The sequence below is a fragment of the Aptenodytes patagonicus genome, chromosome 1 (assembly GCF_965638725.1).
Source record: "Aptenodytes patagonicus chromosome 1, bAptPat1.pri.cur, whole genome shotgun sequence".
Lineage (NCBI taxonomy): Eukaryota > Metazoa > Chordata > Aves > Sphenisciformes > Spheniscidae > Aptenodytes > Aptenodytes patagonicus.
In genome coordinates, this window is record NC_134949.1 from 28123322 (window position 1) to 28140047 (window position 16726).

Here is a 16726-nt window from a genome sequence, read left to right on the forward strand (position 1 = left end):
AAAATACTTATAGTTTGGCTACAGTTAAGCAATTGTTGCTAATAGAGAAATGCTTATGACCACTGAAAGGATTTTAAATAGACAACCTTGAAAATTACAAACTACTAACAGGAACCAGGAGCTCTGTATTGACTTTTTCTTTCATTAAGACTTTAAGCAAAATGGAAAGATGACTATAGACCAGAACTGTTTCAGCTGTGTATAAATTCAGTGTTTTCACTAGATTGGTTAAAATAATCCATCAATAATTCTCCTGCATTCCTTGTGACATTTTATTTCAGCATTCACTGAACTCTTTCTGTGGCTTACCTCATTAATTACACAAAATAACAGGTTCTGGAAACAAAGAATTGTTCCTCCTCCCTGTTATCTGGTAAGAATCATGATCGAGAGCTGGGGATAAAAATCAAACACAAGCTATTTGCAAGTATTAGCTGGTAAGAACAAGTCACACTTCTGGTATTGAGAAATGAAGATCTTCCTTCAAATCAATAACATTTTCTGATATTAATTAGTGATAACAGAATCCTAGAAACAAATGAAACATGGATTTAAGTTTAAAAGAAAAAGAAAAGAAAAAAGAGCAGGGATATTGCTATAATTAGAAAATGGCCCCAGTACAGAGAGTGCTGACTTCTATATTGTATAGGGCAGGAAACCGTTTTCTCATCCTCTGAAACTTCTTGCTATTACAGAATTTTTCCTGCTCTGTGCTGGGATGAAACCGAGAGCTTTCAAAGTTTATGTGAAGCTCCCAGAAGTCACACCCTATCCAAGAACAACCGTGTTCACGTCCCTGCCTCGTCAGTGCTGAGTGAAGGTCCCAGCAATGGGAGGAGTGGGAGCCTGGTCTGACTGCCTGCCTCCTTTCAGCCAGCACTCCCACCCAAGAAACAGCTAAAACTGATAGATTCCTGCAGATTCACTTCTGAAGAGTCAACATGTTCTGACAAATACTAGATTAAGCAGAAAATTCCAGAAGTGCTCTATTTCTGACACAACGCGGAGGCAGGTATATTGTTTACTGCAACGAGTCTGAACCCACGTAACAGAGGTGGCACTGCAGTGGAGAGAGAAAACAATAGGTGGGACAATAATTAGATGAGGATGAGGCTGATCGACCACCAATACAGGAAAAAAGATGCAAGGTTACTTGACAGGCACCTACTTTGTTGCAGTATATTCTGTGCTATGTTCTTGTTTTAATATGTTCCCAAATAGATTTCCCACCCAGTACGCCCCTCAGTCTTCAGTTTACAATCCTCCCCATTCTTCCAGTGCCTGAAAAAGAGGATCCCTAGCTGTTCAACAGTAAATACCAGTGTGCACTGCAGAGGGATTTAGAGCCATAAATACTGTCTGACTTATTCTTTCCCTCAAACCACATCTTGGGGTGTGAGGCCAGTATCCTCGGATAGGCTACTCTGCCTACACGCAGTCGGTGAAACAGCGCTAGTTTGAATCTGTGCTCTGGAGACAGAAAATCCCTCCTTAGACTCCTTTAGCAAATGAGATCCGAAGCAAAGAGCTTAACAGCAAGAGCAAGGGCGGGATTCAGTGTAATGCAAAGGATGCCAGGAATAATAGGTACTGTATTTCGCCACTACAGGAAGGAAAATATGAGCAATAAATGGAAACCAAGTCGTCTTTGCTCTCATATCTGAGCTCCATCATTGTGTCTTCCTTTGTATGCTTTTGAGGTGTTTCAAGCATCCTCCCAGACAGAAACCTGCTGATTCCCACCTATGGGAAGCTCAGGCTCAGATTTATGGGCAGCTCTAGGGAAGATGGTTCCCCACAATACATGTCTCTAGCACACTGTGTATCTTTCCTGAAGGTGCCTTAAATCAGAAGACGTGCTCTACTGTGAGACATTTATAGCTTAGGGAGGACATAGGAGTTACGTGAAGAGTACAGTGTGCAACTCCTTTTTTTAGGCATTTGTTTTTTCACAGTCCTCACATCACATACACTCCGCTGTTCCTCAGTGAGACTCCCGTGACGTTTGGTGCCTCTTTCTACCTGTATTTGACCCAGGGTCTTTCTCTATTCCACTGCTGCAGCCTGCAGCACAGAGCTGCTTTTTTGTAACCTCCAGACCAGGTCATTGCAAACACACTTCACTTGAATAAATCCTGAAGCAGCAGGAAAACTTTGGAAAATTAAAAAATCAGTCCCACCTCTCTTCAAAGGTCCAATAGTCCCAGTTCTCCTTAGCACATACTCAAATGTCATTTCAGTTGAACTTAAGCACTTAAAGAGTTTTGCTGAATTGGAACCAAAATACTTAGGCTATAGATGCACTTTTTGAATACAGGTCAAAGAACTAGTTGCTGCCTATCAGTTCCAAAAGGAAAACAAGTAATCCCTTTGTTTCTCTACTTGGTTTGAATGATGGATGTTGTTCATTCTTTTGTGACCTTCCCGTGACTTGTGTGTCAGCGTGTCTTTCATGTGTCTACAGAAGACTTGTAAGCTTTGGCCTGTGATAACTATCAGCAAGCAATAGCTGTGGATGGATTATTTCTTTTGTAAGAGATATTTTCAAAGCCTGTGTCATGATGTGCTCATTTTTCCATCCCTCAGCAGACACTAGCTTGTGTAACTGATGAGAAAATGGATTTTGGTCAACCGTTGCAAGTGGCTAGTAATGATGTGTCATATTAGTGTGCCTGGCAACCTCAAGTGCTATGGCTGATGCTTCCCACCAGGCTTGGTCTTGAGTGTTTGTGTACCATTAACGGCTTCCCAACGGCAATCTTTTTCCTACAAGTTTCATTCTCCCTAATTATGGCCTGGGTGATAATTTGTAAACATTGAACATGATGTCTCTTCTTCACACTGCCACCGTACTGACAAGTCAGGCCTGGCCTTATTGTGGAATAATGTTCAAGCTGTCATATGCAAGGAAGCCAGAAAACAGAGTCAAACTTGTTTTCCTAGCCCTCATTTCAACAACTCGGGTCCCATTTAACTCTGATCACAAAACACTCCATGGATCCGCACAAGCTAAGACAACATGCTGACATGAAAGCAAGCATTTTGTAGGTTGGTTGGTGCATCTCATTTTTCCTTGCTTTGTTACAGAAAAGGAAATGACAGGGTCCTGCGTATCCCACATAGAGCATGTTTGTACAAGAACACATTTAGTCCTCAGATAGGTCATTTCTCTATTGTCAGCAAATGGTAGCCTTTTCCCTTCTTTAAGGAAATATTTGATAGTATAGTTTTATATTTTTTCCAGTGGGATAGCACATCTTGTTACTATGGGCTCTGACAGACTTGCGGTGGCAAATTTATATAGGATAACCATAGTGATTACTGCTTCTGAGAGCTCAGTTTGCTTTACTATCCTGGACCAAAATACATGCCAGTTCAGGACCTGATTCCCTGTGGATCAGACACCCTGCCATGGAGACAGCAGCATCATTTAACAGGACAGGGCAACTGAGAGGGGGAGATGATAACAGCTCCATCCATTCAACTTTAATCTGTTGTTGCAAATCTGTCACAGCACTGGCATCAGCTTCAACAGACTAAGCTCACAGTGGACGTGTCTTCATCAGACTTTTCAATTAACTGATTGCATCTGTAGACAAGATTGGTTATATGTAAAACACTTATTGAGGTTAACCTATTTTCTATGTCCACAGATTAAAAATGTTGTTAAGTCAGAATTGCTAACCTGAATTAGCTACCTTGAGTTAAAATAACAGAGAGAACAAAGAAATTTGAGAGAGTAAGTCAGCAACAAACATACAAATGATCCCCGAGTTGAATTCAAATGGCTAATCTGAGTTAAAATCCATGTTCCCTTGTCTTCAGCACTATTTTAACTCTAGTTTAGGTTACTCATCCTGATTAGGATGGGAACGTAACTTTCCTGCAGCGTGATATTGTACACTAACATGATGCATTTTCCCAGTGCATAGAGTCACAGGACTTAGTAGCAGTGATTTAGGTCATAAATTCATCCATAACAGAGCTGGGAGGTTTCTATGGTACTCCCAAGAGGTGTGTGTGCATGCAGATGGCTGATGGTGAAGAACTGGTGGGCAGGGCACAGCCTAGGCAATTGCTAGAGGATCTACCATTAACTAAATCCTCTACATATCCAGTGCAGTCGTGTGTGTCAGAAGAAATTGCTTTCATTAGCATGTTCAACTGATCTGTAAGCCTTTTCTTAGAATATTCAAATACAAAAAAAGAATCTAAACTCTCCCTGCATAAAATATACTCTTTAATACACATGGTCCATTAGTGGGTCCAATATACCATTGTAATTCACAGCAGCTATCAATAGAAGCATTTTCGTTGTCTGCCAGGTTTATTTTTAACAGGCATTAAAACACAAGAACACTAATCTATCCTTTGCAGTGGAGAAAATGTTATTCTTATACTCATTTAGCATTATTTTTTTTGTAGGTGTCCTGCAGTACAATAAAGTGTGGTGTGTTTTCTTTGAAACTTGCTTCAGATCTTAACATCCTAAAGCCAACTCATCTCTTGGGTCTGTAGCACAACTGGATTTATTTAATCCTTTTTTGTTGTGATGGGCTACAACGGCACTACAGGTTCTTTCATAACAAACCACAGCAAACACTCATTGATATATTGCGAATGAGGGGAGCAGATCAAGAGCTATACGTTGCTGAAAAAAGACTAATTTTAAAGGTGGTATACAGCATTTGTTGGGATTCAGGGAAATTTCTCATGTGAGGAAGTGGTACTCATTCTAAGGAGTTCAAAATATACAAAGAATAATTGAAAAACGGGGAGGAAATACCCACAATAAGGTAGGTCCTTCGTTGTTTGTTTATGCTTTTATTTCCAGATGGATTTGGATCTTTAAATACAGGAGGACAGCTTTCCACATCTGGATGCATAAGGATGGGAGGATTTTTAAAAAATTATTATATTGCTTGGCGATAGCAGGAAAATAGAAAGTAAACTTTGAACAACGCAACACTATTGATCCACTCCATTCATCTGAAATGCAAGTCAGCAACTGTGGAGCTTCAGTAAGAAAATACCTGTGATGCTATTATGGCTCTTTACCACTACACTGGCAGTAAAATAAATCCAGTTCTAGCACAGACTTAAGCTTGGTATCTACAGCAAATAATTCAGCCTGACAACTGACATGTGAACATCTTATTCAGTCCAAGTGTTCAGTCCAAGTAGAAAAGTGTGGGGTTGAAAAACGTTATGTTTGTTATCGTACATGTCATGACCAACAACACAGGGTAAGGTTGGTCTTCTGTTTCAGGTGAGTGAATATGGAGATATTCGGGTTTCACTCCCAATTTTTCATGCGTTTGGACAGACTAATTCATCTCAACGTATTTTCACTGCATGTGCAAAGCAAAGACCTTTATTGACTCTAGCCAGTTGAGATAAATGCAGACATGTGCCCTGGTTCACCAAGGAAGTCACACAAGCTCAGGTAAAGATGCAAGTCCTTTTTGGTGTGTATAAAAACACCTCACATTAGGAGAAAGCAGTTTTCTTGTATTTCTGAGTCGATCCTGTTGATCAACTTTTTGCATGAGTCTGAGCATTTTGTGGTTGTCTGTACAGAACAGGGACAGTGTAATTTCCTTGGAATGTAGTTCCTCCTTTCTTAAAGAGCCAAGTTGGCAAACCTGGCTGCAAGCACAGTTTTAGCTCCATTCCCTTAACTACTCTCAGCATTTACTTAGATTTTCTACTTTATGTTTTATGGTTGTAACATCTATCTACCTGAATTCTTGTATTGAAATGCAGAGCAGATTTTGGAAGCCTTTCCTGTCTTGTAAAGCTAACAGCCTTCCATACTGTGATAATTAAAGGAATGGCATGGGTCATAAAATGAAAAAGATTAAAAGGCAGATAGCCATGAGTAACCAAGACAGCATACAGATTTGATCTAAATGTTCTAACAGCAATTATGAATGATCTTGATGCAGGGCATTTCCTGCAGTTTAACTGTCATTTGGTGCTAATGGTTCTTAGGAGTCCCTGAGACAATAACCCTTCATAGCCAAACATTAATCTCTGTAAGAAAAAAAAAAAAAGTTCTGTACATCAATAGATAGTGATGATAAAGTATATTATATGAAAACTGTACTGAAGGATCTACATGCACACCAAATTATTCAGTTTCCTTTTGATGTCATAGTAAATATAATAAGTATAATAATAACAGCAACTAAAACCCAACAAGTCCCTGAATTCCTCCAAGGTGTGATACAAATACCTAGGATACCAAGCAAAAGGAATTGTGCTGGCTCTGTCCTTTTCTCTGAAAGAGCTGGCAGGATGGTGTCAGGCAGCGGCTTTTCCGCTCTGCAGGCACACATAAAGCATGCCACTGGGTGCCGTGACTTCACCCTTCTCAGTCAATGTGTCTCCGAGAGCCACAAGGCAAATTAGTGACAAAACCTAGGGTCAAGGATTTCCAATAGGTTGCTGACGCCTTGCTTGACACATAGCTCATCAAGCCGAGATGTCACGGTCAAACTTTGCGCAGGGTCCCAGCGAGATCAGCCCATTTGTAAGAGTGAGCTGGGCCCCCGGATTCGGAGAGCTCGCCCAAGGACTGGAACGAGACTGTCAGCTCTCCTTTACTCAGCCTGCTGGGGGGTGGCTTATCCAAGTACAGGAGAAACCGGGAGAAAGCTCTGCTTGTGGACCCATGTTGGCACTGCACAGAGGCCTTTAGGTTGCCTCCAAGCCCACTCCTTACATCCAGGAGCTTTTGTGAGGCTGCTGGACCAGTGTGGCCTGGCACAGCCCGTTGGGCTGATACTGATTTGTCCACATGTATTATGTTTAGTGCTGGAAAGCAGACTGCGCTCCTTCCATGCCCAAGCTGGCTCCACAAGCAGTATAACCACAATCACGTAATGTTCTATCTGCAATAACTAGCCCTGCCAAACACAAATTGCCTCAGTGCAAAACTAACACAGTGGTCTTTGCCCCATGAAAAAATGCGCTGCAGACCCTCAGAATGGCTACAGAGAAAACCGAATTGGCTGTTTTTAAACCACCTAGTGAAAGTAATGTCTTCGCTTAGCAGAACACATCCTTTACCTGGTACCAAAGTTAATAACCTGATGGTCTACTTAGCTTCATAGCAGCTTTTTGATAATCAAACAGGAGCAATGTGAAGGATAGTGTTCATTTCCCATCTGTGTTTGGTTAGGAGGTTATGACCTTTTCTTTTTAATGCTGACCTCGCTTTTGTCACTGCAAGTTTATGTTATTGCAATGCACTTTAACTGATGCCCTACTTTCACTCAGTTTAGAAACTGAGTTAATGATGGCTCATTGGCATGACTGCTGCCTTGCTGTGAACCTGTGATTCATGATCTGTTTCCAAGGACTTTACGGTATTGGTGTTCATAAATCCCAAAATGGCCTGGGACCAGCCTATCTGACATCCCGGCTCTCACCAGAGGCAACAGTGTCACAACTGCAATCAGTAGAGTGGCTGATCTGGAGCAGCCTCAGCTCCTGTTTTTTGGCAGATCTCCCTCAGCAAGGGTCTGTCAGCGACAGCTTTTATTCTGAAATATTGTGCTGACCTTCAGAAGATGCTGAAAAGCTCAATAGTTTGAAGAAGGTGTTCAGGGATGGCTGAGCGGTCTGAATTTTTTCATGCTTATGGGGTCTTTTTTTTTTTTTTTTTCCCCCTGAACGGATTTTTCAGCTGCTTCATTTACTTTCTTTCAGCCTTTCCCCTCCCCTCATTTTGGGGAGACCTGGGGAGCTTAAATGTGCAACCGCTGCTCTCAGGGTTCTTGTTTATACAGGGTCTGGTACCAGGTTTTGGACTTGTTCAGATCCCGGAGTGTCTCCTTTGGAAATCTGGAGCCAGATTCAAGGAGTTTGTGAGATAAGCAAAGAAGCTGTTTCCAAACTTCACAGAGTATTTACCTTTCTCATAGGGGCCACATGAGAATAAATTAGCTCATTCTTAGAAAACACCTCCAAAATATGAAGGGCTTAGTGCCAGCGTTTACAACAGGCACAGCACAGCAAGGCTGAGCTGCAGGATGGTGCCTGCCATAAGGGAGTTTAAAACCGTGGTCTTCATCCCCGCGTGAACAGGTTGGCCAAAGGTCTAAATCTGGGACTAGGGCTTGGCTCTGCCCCTCTCTGCCACCTGCCCTCCCCTGGGTGCAGGCAGCCCCTGCCTGCAGTCTCCTGCCCTTCTGCCGTGAGAGATCCAGCATCCCACCCCGATGGCTGTTCCCTGCTCTCCTCCTCCTGTCCCGGTGGGAGATGCAGACAGTGGAAGGCGTGGATGTGAATCCTCCTAGGCAAAGCGGTCCTCACGCTTCGGAGCCGAGCGGGCCAGGAGGAAGAGCAGTGATTTAGCGTGGGACTGGAGGCTGCCTGTCAGCAGCAGGACCTGTCTGTGGTGCCTGGCTCCATCCTGTCTGGGGACTGCAAATGAGCTTAGCTGGGAGCTGTAACCCGGCCAGGACTGAGGGCCTCTTACTGCTCCACGTGATTTCTTCTCCTGCAGAGCTGAAGCTCAGGTGAGATCCAGAGCATATTCAGCACAAAGTGCAAGCACCGGTTAATCTAAGCACCTGAGAGCTTTGTGGCCAGCGAGTGTTAGCTTTCTGGATCCCTCTCTTGGACTTACGCCCTGAACTCACTCTAAACCCCATTTAGATGCCAAAGTAGCCTCTCTGGATCTTACCCATAATTTTAAGCTTGGTCTGCTTATCCAAAAGGAAAATAAAATGGCAGTGGTAAAATTGGAAATGTCAGTTAATGTATGTTTTTAATTTAGGACTTCATATTACAACAATTGCTCCTGAGCTTGAGGTTTTGTTAAGCAGTTGATAGCACTGAATTCAATACTTCAGACACTGAGCAAAGGTCACTGTCATGTAACAAGAACATTTTCTTTTACATCCCTGCTCCTACTTAAAATATTCAGATTATATTGTATTGCTTATTAGCACCATGTATGTCATGTTCAAATAAAAAAAATGGACTACTCGTGCGATTAATAATTACTCACTTGAGCAATTTAAATTTGAACAAGATACAGTTGTTGGGGGTGATGATGGGAGAGATCTAAATTCTTATACATCTGGATTTTCACACGAAAGCCTGGTTTCAGACCTAAGGTTTGTCAGGATAAGTTACATTCCTTTACTGCGAAGCCACCACCTTTTCCAAGACTTGACTCCGCAGTCTTTATGCAAACAATATTCTCATCGATTCCTGTGATAGTTGAGCTGACTAAGGACTAGAAAACGGGGTGCTTAAAACAGCCTGAAAGGTAGAAGATCTGTTGACATGACAGAATCTCAATACTACCTCATTTAAAATGAGCAATAGATGATACAGGGTAAATACTGAGATATAGAAGGCATAACGTAACAGGGATGATAGGTGCAGAAGAGTAAATCTTTAAAAATCTTATATATTGTTAATGAAGATAATCATTACTCTTTAAAGAAAGACTGAATTAACTTACATTGCATTTCCAAGTAACTAGCTAATGGACACAGCATTATCTTTTCATATGTCTTTGAAATCCCTATAAACCATGCCTAGTCAAATATTTGACTGATGGTCTTTACCCCTATTAATAGCATGCAATGGAGGTCTCGGTAAATAACCTACCTTCAGATTTGCCTTTTCCAGAAGGGGAAAGGGGTACTTTCTTATCCTTTAGCTACCTCTTATTGCTCCTGGCTGCTTCCTGAAAGGCTTTTTGTACTGTGAAAACAATTCACTGGTTGTTACCTCATTTTTGTGCCCTGCAGGGATTTCAGGCGTACTCTCCTCAGATAAGCAGGAAGCCCTCCCGCTGCAGTCAGGGGAACTTTGGAAGCCATGCGTGCTTATCTGCAGGCAGAGGTTGGCCCAGCCTGTGTTTAGTTTACGAGAGAAATGTGGTATTATTTGCATAAAAGGAGTTCTTTCAAAGCATGTTATATGAAAACCTCTCAATTTGAAAACAAACAAAAAAAACCACGCAGCAATTTTCAGGAAGCAGCAAAGATGTCTCTGAGCTCTCCCCAAGCTGATTTTATCATGGCAGCTTACATCTGAAGAAGAACAAACACATACTTATTTTTGTAAATGTGTTTTCAGAAGGAAAGAAAACTCCAGAGAACTGGCAAACAGTCCTGACTGATAATGACCATGCATGGTGTTTTCCCTTTTTAGCCCTGCAGAAAAAACATGGGATTCAGTTCTGCAATTATAAGGTCATTAATGACTTCTGTGATTTCAGGCACGCTGTGCTGACTTTACCTACCTCCTGGCTGGCTCTCATCTCTCCCACCTTCTGTTAGGACGCTCCACATTCAGAGCTCCTCCTCTCATGTAGCCTGTCATAGTTATCCAGGAAAAAAGATAACTGTTACTGGTCGTGTCTTTCTGAATATAACCAGGAGAGGGAGAGACTCATTGCTTTCTCACAAATGGACATGCCCTGCAATCCATCTTTTTTGTATACATAAGGTCGGGATAATAAGGACAAAAATCCAATGGAATTTGATACAAAGAAGAGTAACTGAATTCTGTGGGATTTAATGGAAGATAAAATGTAATGGGGTTTTAACATATTGCAGTTCTGAAGCACAAACAGAATTGATATTCAATTTCATAGGATAGTTCAAAAACTTATAGTAAGGTTCCCATGTTGGGTAGATCCAATAGGATCTTCCCATTATGGAAATCTGACTGATGAGCCAAGGTGGAGACCTGGCAAGATCTGGAGAATGTCACAGGAGAGGACATCCCCAGACAAAGAGCTATTTAATCCTCTGAGAAGGCAAAAGGACAGCGAAATGTTGCCACCATGCCATGTTCTCTGGTGATTCATGCCAGTGTTTGCAAGACCAGGAAAAACAGACATTTGGGAATTTCAGATTCTGACTACAATATACTTAATAAACACTAAATACTAGGAAATGGGGAAAACAAAGCAAAGCATAGAAATAAAGCCATAGTACAAGTGTGAGTCCCCTACCTGTTCTCAGCACTTGAATAGTTTCCACTGAAGGTGATGGAATTTACTTGTATCCAGACACCCTCCGTTTAACTAAAGGCAACTACATCCTGGCTGGGGGAACACCCCCATTTACTATTTGGAAGTGCTGCAAACACAAACAAGGATAAAACTCATTATCATGCAGCACTCCGTCCTTGAACACATATGGGAAGGCAACAGCAAAGCGGTTGCCAAAGTTTTCCTTCATCAGAAGGTTTAAACAACCGTTAAGATAAAATTTTCAATCAGCTACTGTGGGCTAAATTGCATCCTCAAACAAGCACAACATTTTCCACTGATTTGAATGGATGGTAAACACATTTTTCAGGGTGAAATTTGGATTATATTTTCTGATGCAGAAGTGCTTAATCACATAGGGAGCTTCACATTGGCTCACTGCTTCACTGGAGTCCAATACTGTCTGCATTCTACCTACTTTTTAAAGCATTATTAATATTGCAATTGTATTTTTTTTTACTGCAGCTTTGGGCATTTGTAAGAATGATATCAAATACCGAGTATTAACAAGAAACATTTTTCCCCAGGAAAAATATTAGCCTCTAATCCAAAGAGCAAAAGCAATAAACCTAAAGAGTTTAAGCAAAGGTTTTGCAGGACAGTAATATATAACATTTAAAATTAGTACCCACTTTCTAGAAGTAGACAGGAAAACTGGATATAACTCCAGTAATTAATTTAACATTCTCAATGATAGTAGGAAAGAGGAATTAATCAACTTTTGACATGAATTCAGCTACCAACACCTTTCATTGCCTTCAGTAAAGCTGCCTCTCTCTGCTTTATCCTTTCTCAGACCTAACCAATAGAATCCGGTATTTCTGGATGAGAAGACACATGTCATGAAGACACATGAAAATGATATAATAATACCCATAACAGATACGGGGATATATAATAACAGATAAAAGGATATGTAATTCCCATAACAGAAAACATAATACAATTCTAGCTGTACAACAGTCTTAAAGGTAGAGAGAAATCCAAGCCTCAGTTACCCCAGCATATACCTGAAGACAGATGAAGCTTGTGAAGTTATTTCAGTTTTACAGAGCAAAACATGTTCTTTTCCAGTCATGCATTTGGGACAACCCACAGATTTGGAAATTTTCTCAAAGGCTGAGGTTACTCGGAAACCTGCTACCTTTATCCTCATAGGATCATCCATGGGATGGGTGTGAGGGGCGGAGAAGCAAACCCCAATGTCTTAATAAATATCTCTAATGGTCCTGAAATTTTGGTGATTTAGTTTGGGCCAACCAATCCAAAAAGTATTCTTATCGATGATAAAGCTAAAGACTGAACAATAAAAACCATGTATGTCTCTAAGCATTCACATGGCACAACAGACCTCTACCAAGCTTGAAACCATGCTAGCTAGCACAGTTTCAATATGGGAAAAACAATGTAAATGAAAGATGAGGTTCATCGTCCAGCTCAAACAAACTGAAAAATAAACAAAGAAACAAAAGAAATAATATCTCCTAAAATAAGGAGAAAATAAGTAAGTTTGGAATTCTAACTGTAGCTGGTAATTGTTTTCATCTGCTCATTAGATATGCTTGGAAAGGATTTCTGTTTCCATAAAATTTAGACAAAAATAAATAGTTCCTGCAGGAATTATCAATTTGTACAAATATTAATGAGAAAAATGTCATGTGGAAAAAGATACCTCAATCTTCCATTAAAGTTGAAGGAGAGGAAATCCATTTTGCAAATACTGCGCAGACACACACAAAGGCAGAGCAAAACCCAGTGTCCATGAAGAGTCAGTGACAAAACTCCCAGGGACAACCATGAGGCCACAGTCTTGCCCACGGTTCCTACCAGGCAAGTAGCACAACCACAAAAGGAGGTATAAAAAGCAAGTTGCTTAAGACCCAAATGTGTTGTAGGTCTGAGCCGTTGTGGTGGGTGATAGAGGGACTGGAATTCAGCTGAGGGCAACATTCTGGGCTCGATGACCTTAGAGGTCTTTTCCAACCTCAATGATTCTATGATTCTATGTGGGCAGGGGCAGCAGCTGGCACAGCTGGGGCTGGGATGCGGACATCCCACACTGGGGCCATGTGGCTCTCAGCCCTAACAAACGCTCAGCGTAATCAGTCCATTAGTCCAGGTTTCTCCCAGTCCCAGACAGTTGTTTAAAATGAGCATCGTTTGAAGCAAACCAGAAACCTTAACACTGTATTTAATAAATAACTATAACTTTACTGCCTAAATTTGGGGTGGTCCAGCCTCGTTACTGTTATAGGCAAAATGCCTTTTTGAGTCTTGTAACAACAACTCTCCCCTCTGAAGGGGGTTCAGCCATGGCATGCAGGGTGCAGAGGCACACTACAAGGTCACAGACATAGGCACGCCAGATAGCAAGAGGCAGGAGTGTTATATATGCTTTATTTTCTGGTCACCTGCCCAGGTCTACACAGCTGAAAGCCCTTCAGGTACTGCATGCAATCCTCCTGCAGTTGGGCTCTCGCCTGGAGGCCACCTGTTGGGCTACTCTTCGCTCTATAACGAGAATCAGAAGATTTTACGGGACTCTCTTCAGTCACAACCAAAGCTATGATTCTAGCCATTTTATAAAATAAATCATACATTTGGCAAATTTCATATCCTTATGCTCAAAGAACATCTGCCTGAAGCCAAAAACTTCCTGTGTGGGAAATGAACAACTCACGTTGTACAAAATTGTCAATAAAAGTTAATTACTTATTGCCTAAATCTAGCTATCTTTATAACTGTGCCGCCTCAATTAACTGAGTCTGCTTGTAGAACTGTAACTGAGAGGCCCCTATGCTTCATCATCAACTCCAGAGCCATGCTATTTTGAAAATAAAAGACCTGTATCCTGTCCAAAAAATAAACTCTGGAGGTGACTTGCCATGTTGCCATTTTGGATTACAAAAAAAAAAAAAAAATACTCGGCCAACACACAGGGGAAGGCTTAATTCCAGCAAACACACACATAAACAGGAAATCTCTCTCCAGTCAGAAGGTATTTTTCTTCGTACAATGGGGTTCAAAGATGTGTCATCATATAGTTTAAAACAATTGCTAAGGAACCTTACCATTTCCAATAGCTTAGGAGTAGAGTCAGCTTCCACGGTCGAAAGCCTGTCCGAACTTGCATGGGAAGCACACAAACACTAACAAATATAAGCTGGCTTAGGCCAGCGCAGAGTTTTTAATCAATAAGCATGTCAAGCTGGGGGACAGGGAGGGGAGGGAATCAATTTTCAGAAGGCAAATGGTAACAACTGTAGATTTAATCAAATTGCAGCTGCAATCCCTTACTATTCTCAATATTTTTGAAAGAAAGTAGCTCCATGGCAAAGAATGAATTTCAATAAATGTCACATATTTAGTTATATTGCTGATTTTTTAAATTTATCAAGCTAGGTCACTGATCCTTCGCAGAAATGATGCCAGGACATGTCAAAAAGATTCTGATACTGTTTAGTTGGATAAATGTCAAAATGAAGGAGCTATGGTAGAGGAAAGCAACTTACATAGAAATCGTTATTTCTCTGTGACTACAGGAAAAAAAGATATGCCAATGTGACCCTTCAAAGAGAGGTTAAAGCTGCAACGTACACAACAAAATGGATAGCTATCAAACACCATGGCGATGGCCGTGGTGTGAACACTTGAGCAAAATGAAAATCTTCTGAAAGCATTCTGCAATTTTCCTTTCGCATGCATTTGCAACCAAATTTATCATTAATTCAAACGAGATCCCTTCCACTGCCTTCCATACAAAAGGACAATTGTATGTTCATTTTCTTGGGATAAGCAGAAGAGACTATCATGGAGCTGTAGGATGCGCAAAAAAAGCATTTTGTCTAAGTATTTTCAGCTTATTAAACTCCTCAGCATTACAGAAACTCTTCTGTTATTGACACCTGCTTGAAAAATGAAATGCTCCAAGGCATTTGCTTCCCCGGAGACTGGTGTGCCGGGGGGAGAGGCGGAGGAGAGGGCTTGCAGGGCATCCACCGCCTCCCTGTTTGTACCGCATGCACCCTGCACCTGGGTTATGCACACAGCCTCTCCTTAAAAATATGAGGGTTATAAAACTCTTAAAAGTTGAGGGTTATAAACCCCTCAAATTCTTTACCTCCACTTCTATCTTCCACTCTGATATTTGGTGTACTCAATCGCAACTAATTTGAGGACGGTCCCTCTGAGCCAAGGGGACTCAGTCACCATCCAGCCACATCAACTGACTGAAAAAGATCACAGTGCGACTAAAAAGTCTCAGAACAGATCAAAAAAAATGGCAATCTACTTGATAACACTTTCCTTCAAAGGACTTCTATCCTAGACCAATTTGGTCTGATAACTTTACCTCTCCTTTATTTTTCTAATGTTTAAAATTGGAGGAAAAAGATACTTTATCTTCTTGTACAACATCATAGTTTTCCTGCAGGCAAATAGCTTGGCAATTTGCTAGATTTGTTAATGCTAGAGGAAACAAGTTAGCACACATACCATGTGTTTGAATGCCTTTGGAAATTAGATTGAAACACTGATTTGATTTCCTAAAAGGTATCTTAAACAAGGCAAGGTTAGAGATTTGGAGAGTAATGAGAATTTGTGTGACTTCAAACAGCTCTACATAAAACAGACCTGATATTCTGGGGGGAAAAAGGTCACCTAATTATTCGTTTCCTGAAGGCCCTGTCTATACTACATTTCCCCTGGGTAAGGAAACTGATTTAAAAATGGCTTCTGCTAACGTGCTCGCATCAGTCGCTATGTATGAGATATAGATTTGTTAAGACCATTGCCAAGAAAAACACAACATTTTTACAAGGAGAGAACAACAGAAACCTTCCTGGCTTGGCTGCGCGGGGAGGGACAGGCAAAGAGGTGCCATCTGTGGAGTCCTCCGTGGAGCCGTGGTCCTGCCTCCTCGGTGACGGCGTGCTGCTCAGGACCACGTGGCGTGACCATCGGTGGTGAGTTGCATGGGTTTAATTACCAGCTACAAACTTTGTGCGGGAGGCAAAATCACAGGCTGTGGCCACGGCAGACAAGATGCACAGGTTGGTGGCTCGGCTGAGGGTAACAGCCTAATGAAACATGAAATTGTGTCACTGGCTCGAAGGCCAGCCAGCGAGGCAGCAATGGGGAGGTGGGGGTGGGAAGCCTGGACAAAAGGGTTTCACAGGAACCAGCCACGAAGATGTGGTTGCCACCCAAAATCTTAGGAAGGTTCATTTGAAGTATCACACTGCAACCCGTTCCTTCTCTTTTGCACCAAACAGGTCCTGTAACTCCCTCCTGGGTTTCGTGTTCCTGTAGTTTCAGAGAACGCTATTCAGCTACTCTATCGCTTTCTCTTTCAAGAAATGATGTGTGTTTCTGTAGTGCTGAGAGAGCCTGAGCAGGATTCCCCTTACACTAGGTATTCCACAAACACACATGGAGATGAAGAACCTCTCCTTGCTTTCTGCCTGAAGTGAATAAAGTCTAGACACATCCCCAACACAAAGCAATCGTGGTACAAAGCACATCATCCAGAGGTATGGGACTCCCACTGCTGCAGCTCAGGCTCTCTGGCTACCCCAGCGCAGCGTGTTGCCGGCATCAGGTTCCCTTTGCGGCTGTGAAGGCAAGGCTGCTGCTCTTGCATTGCAGCCAGCTGTGCCAGTTACTCTCTGGAGTCCTGGAAGACAGATTTGGGAGGCA

General features: G+C 41.8%; 1 protein-coding gene across 4 annotated transcripts in view; it reads right to left on the bottom strand.

Moving 5' to 3' along the window:
* MET (MET proto-oncogene, receptor tyrosine kinase) overlaps nt 1-16726 on the bottom strand; it is a 92047-nt gene that overhangs the window by 73116 nt on the left and 2205 nt on the right. The window contains exon 1 of one of the 4 annotated variants that reach the window (XM_076330446.1): nt 310-356. The exons of the other annotated variants lie outside the window; for them this stretch is intronic. The gene's annotated coding sequence lies outside the window, so the exon portion shown is untranslated. Of the gene's footprint in view, nt 1-309; nt 357-16726 lie in introns of those variants that run through there. 4 annotated transcript variants of the gene reach the window in all.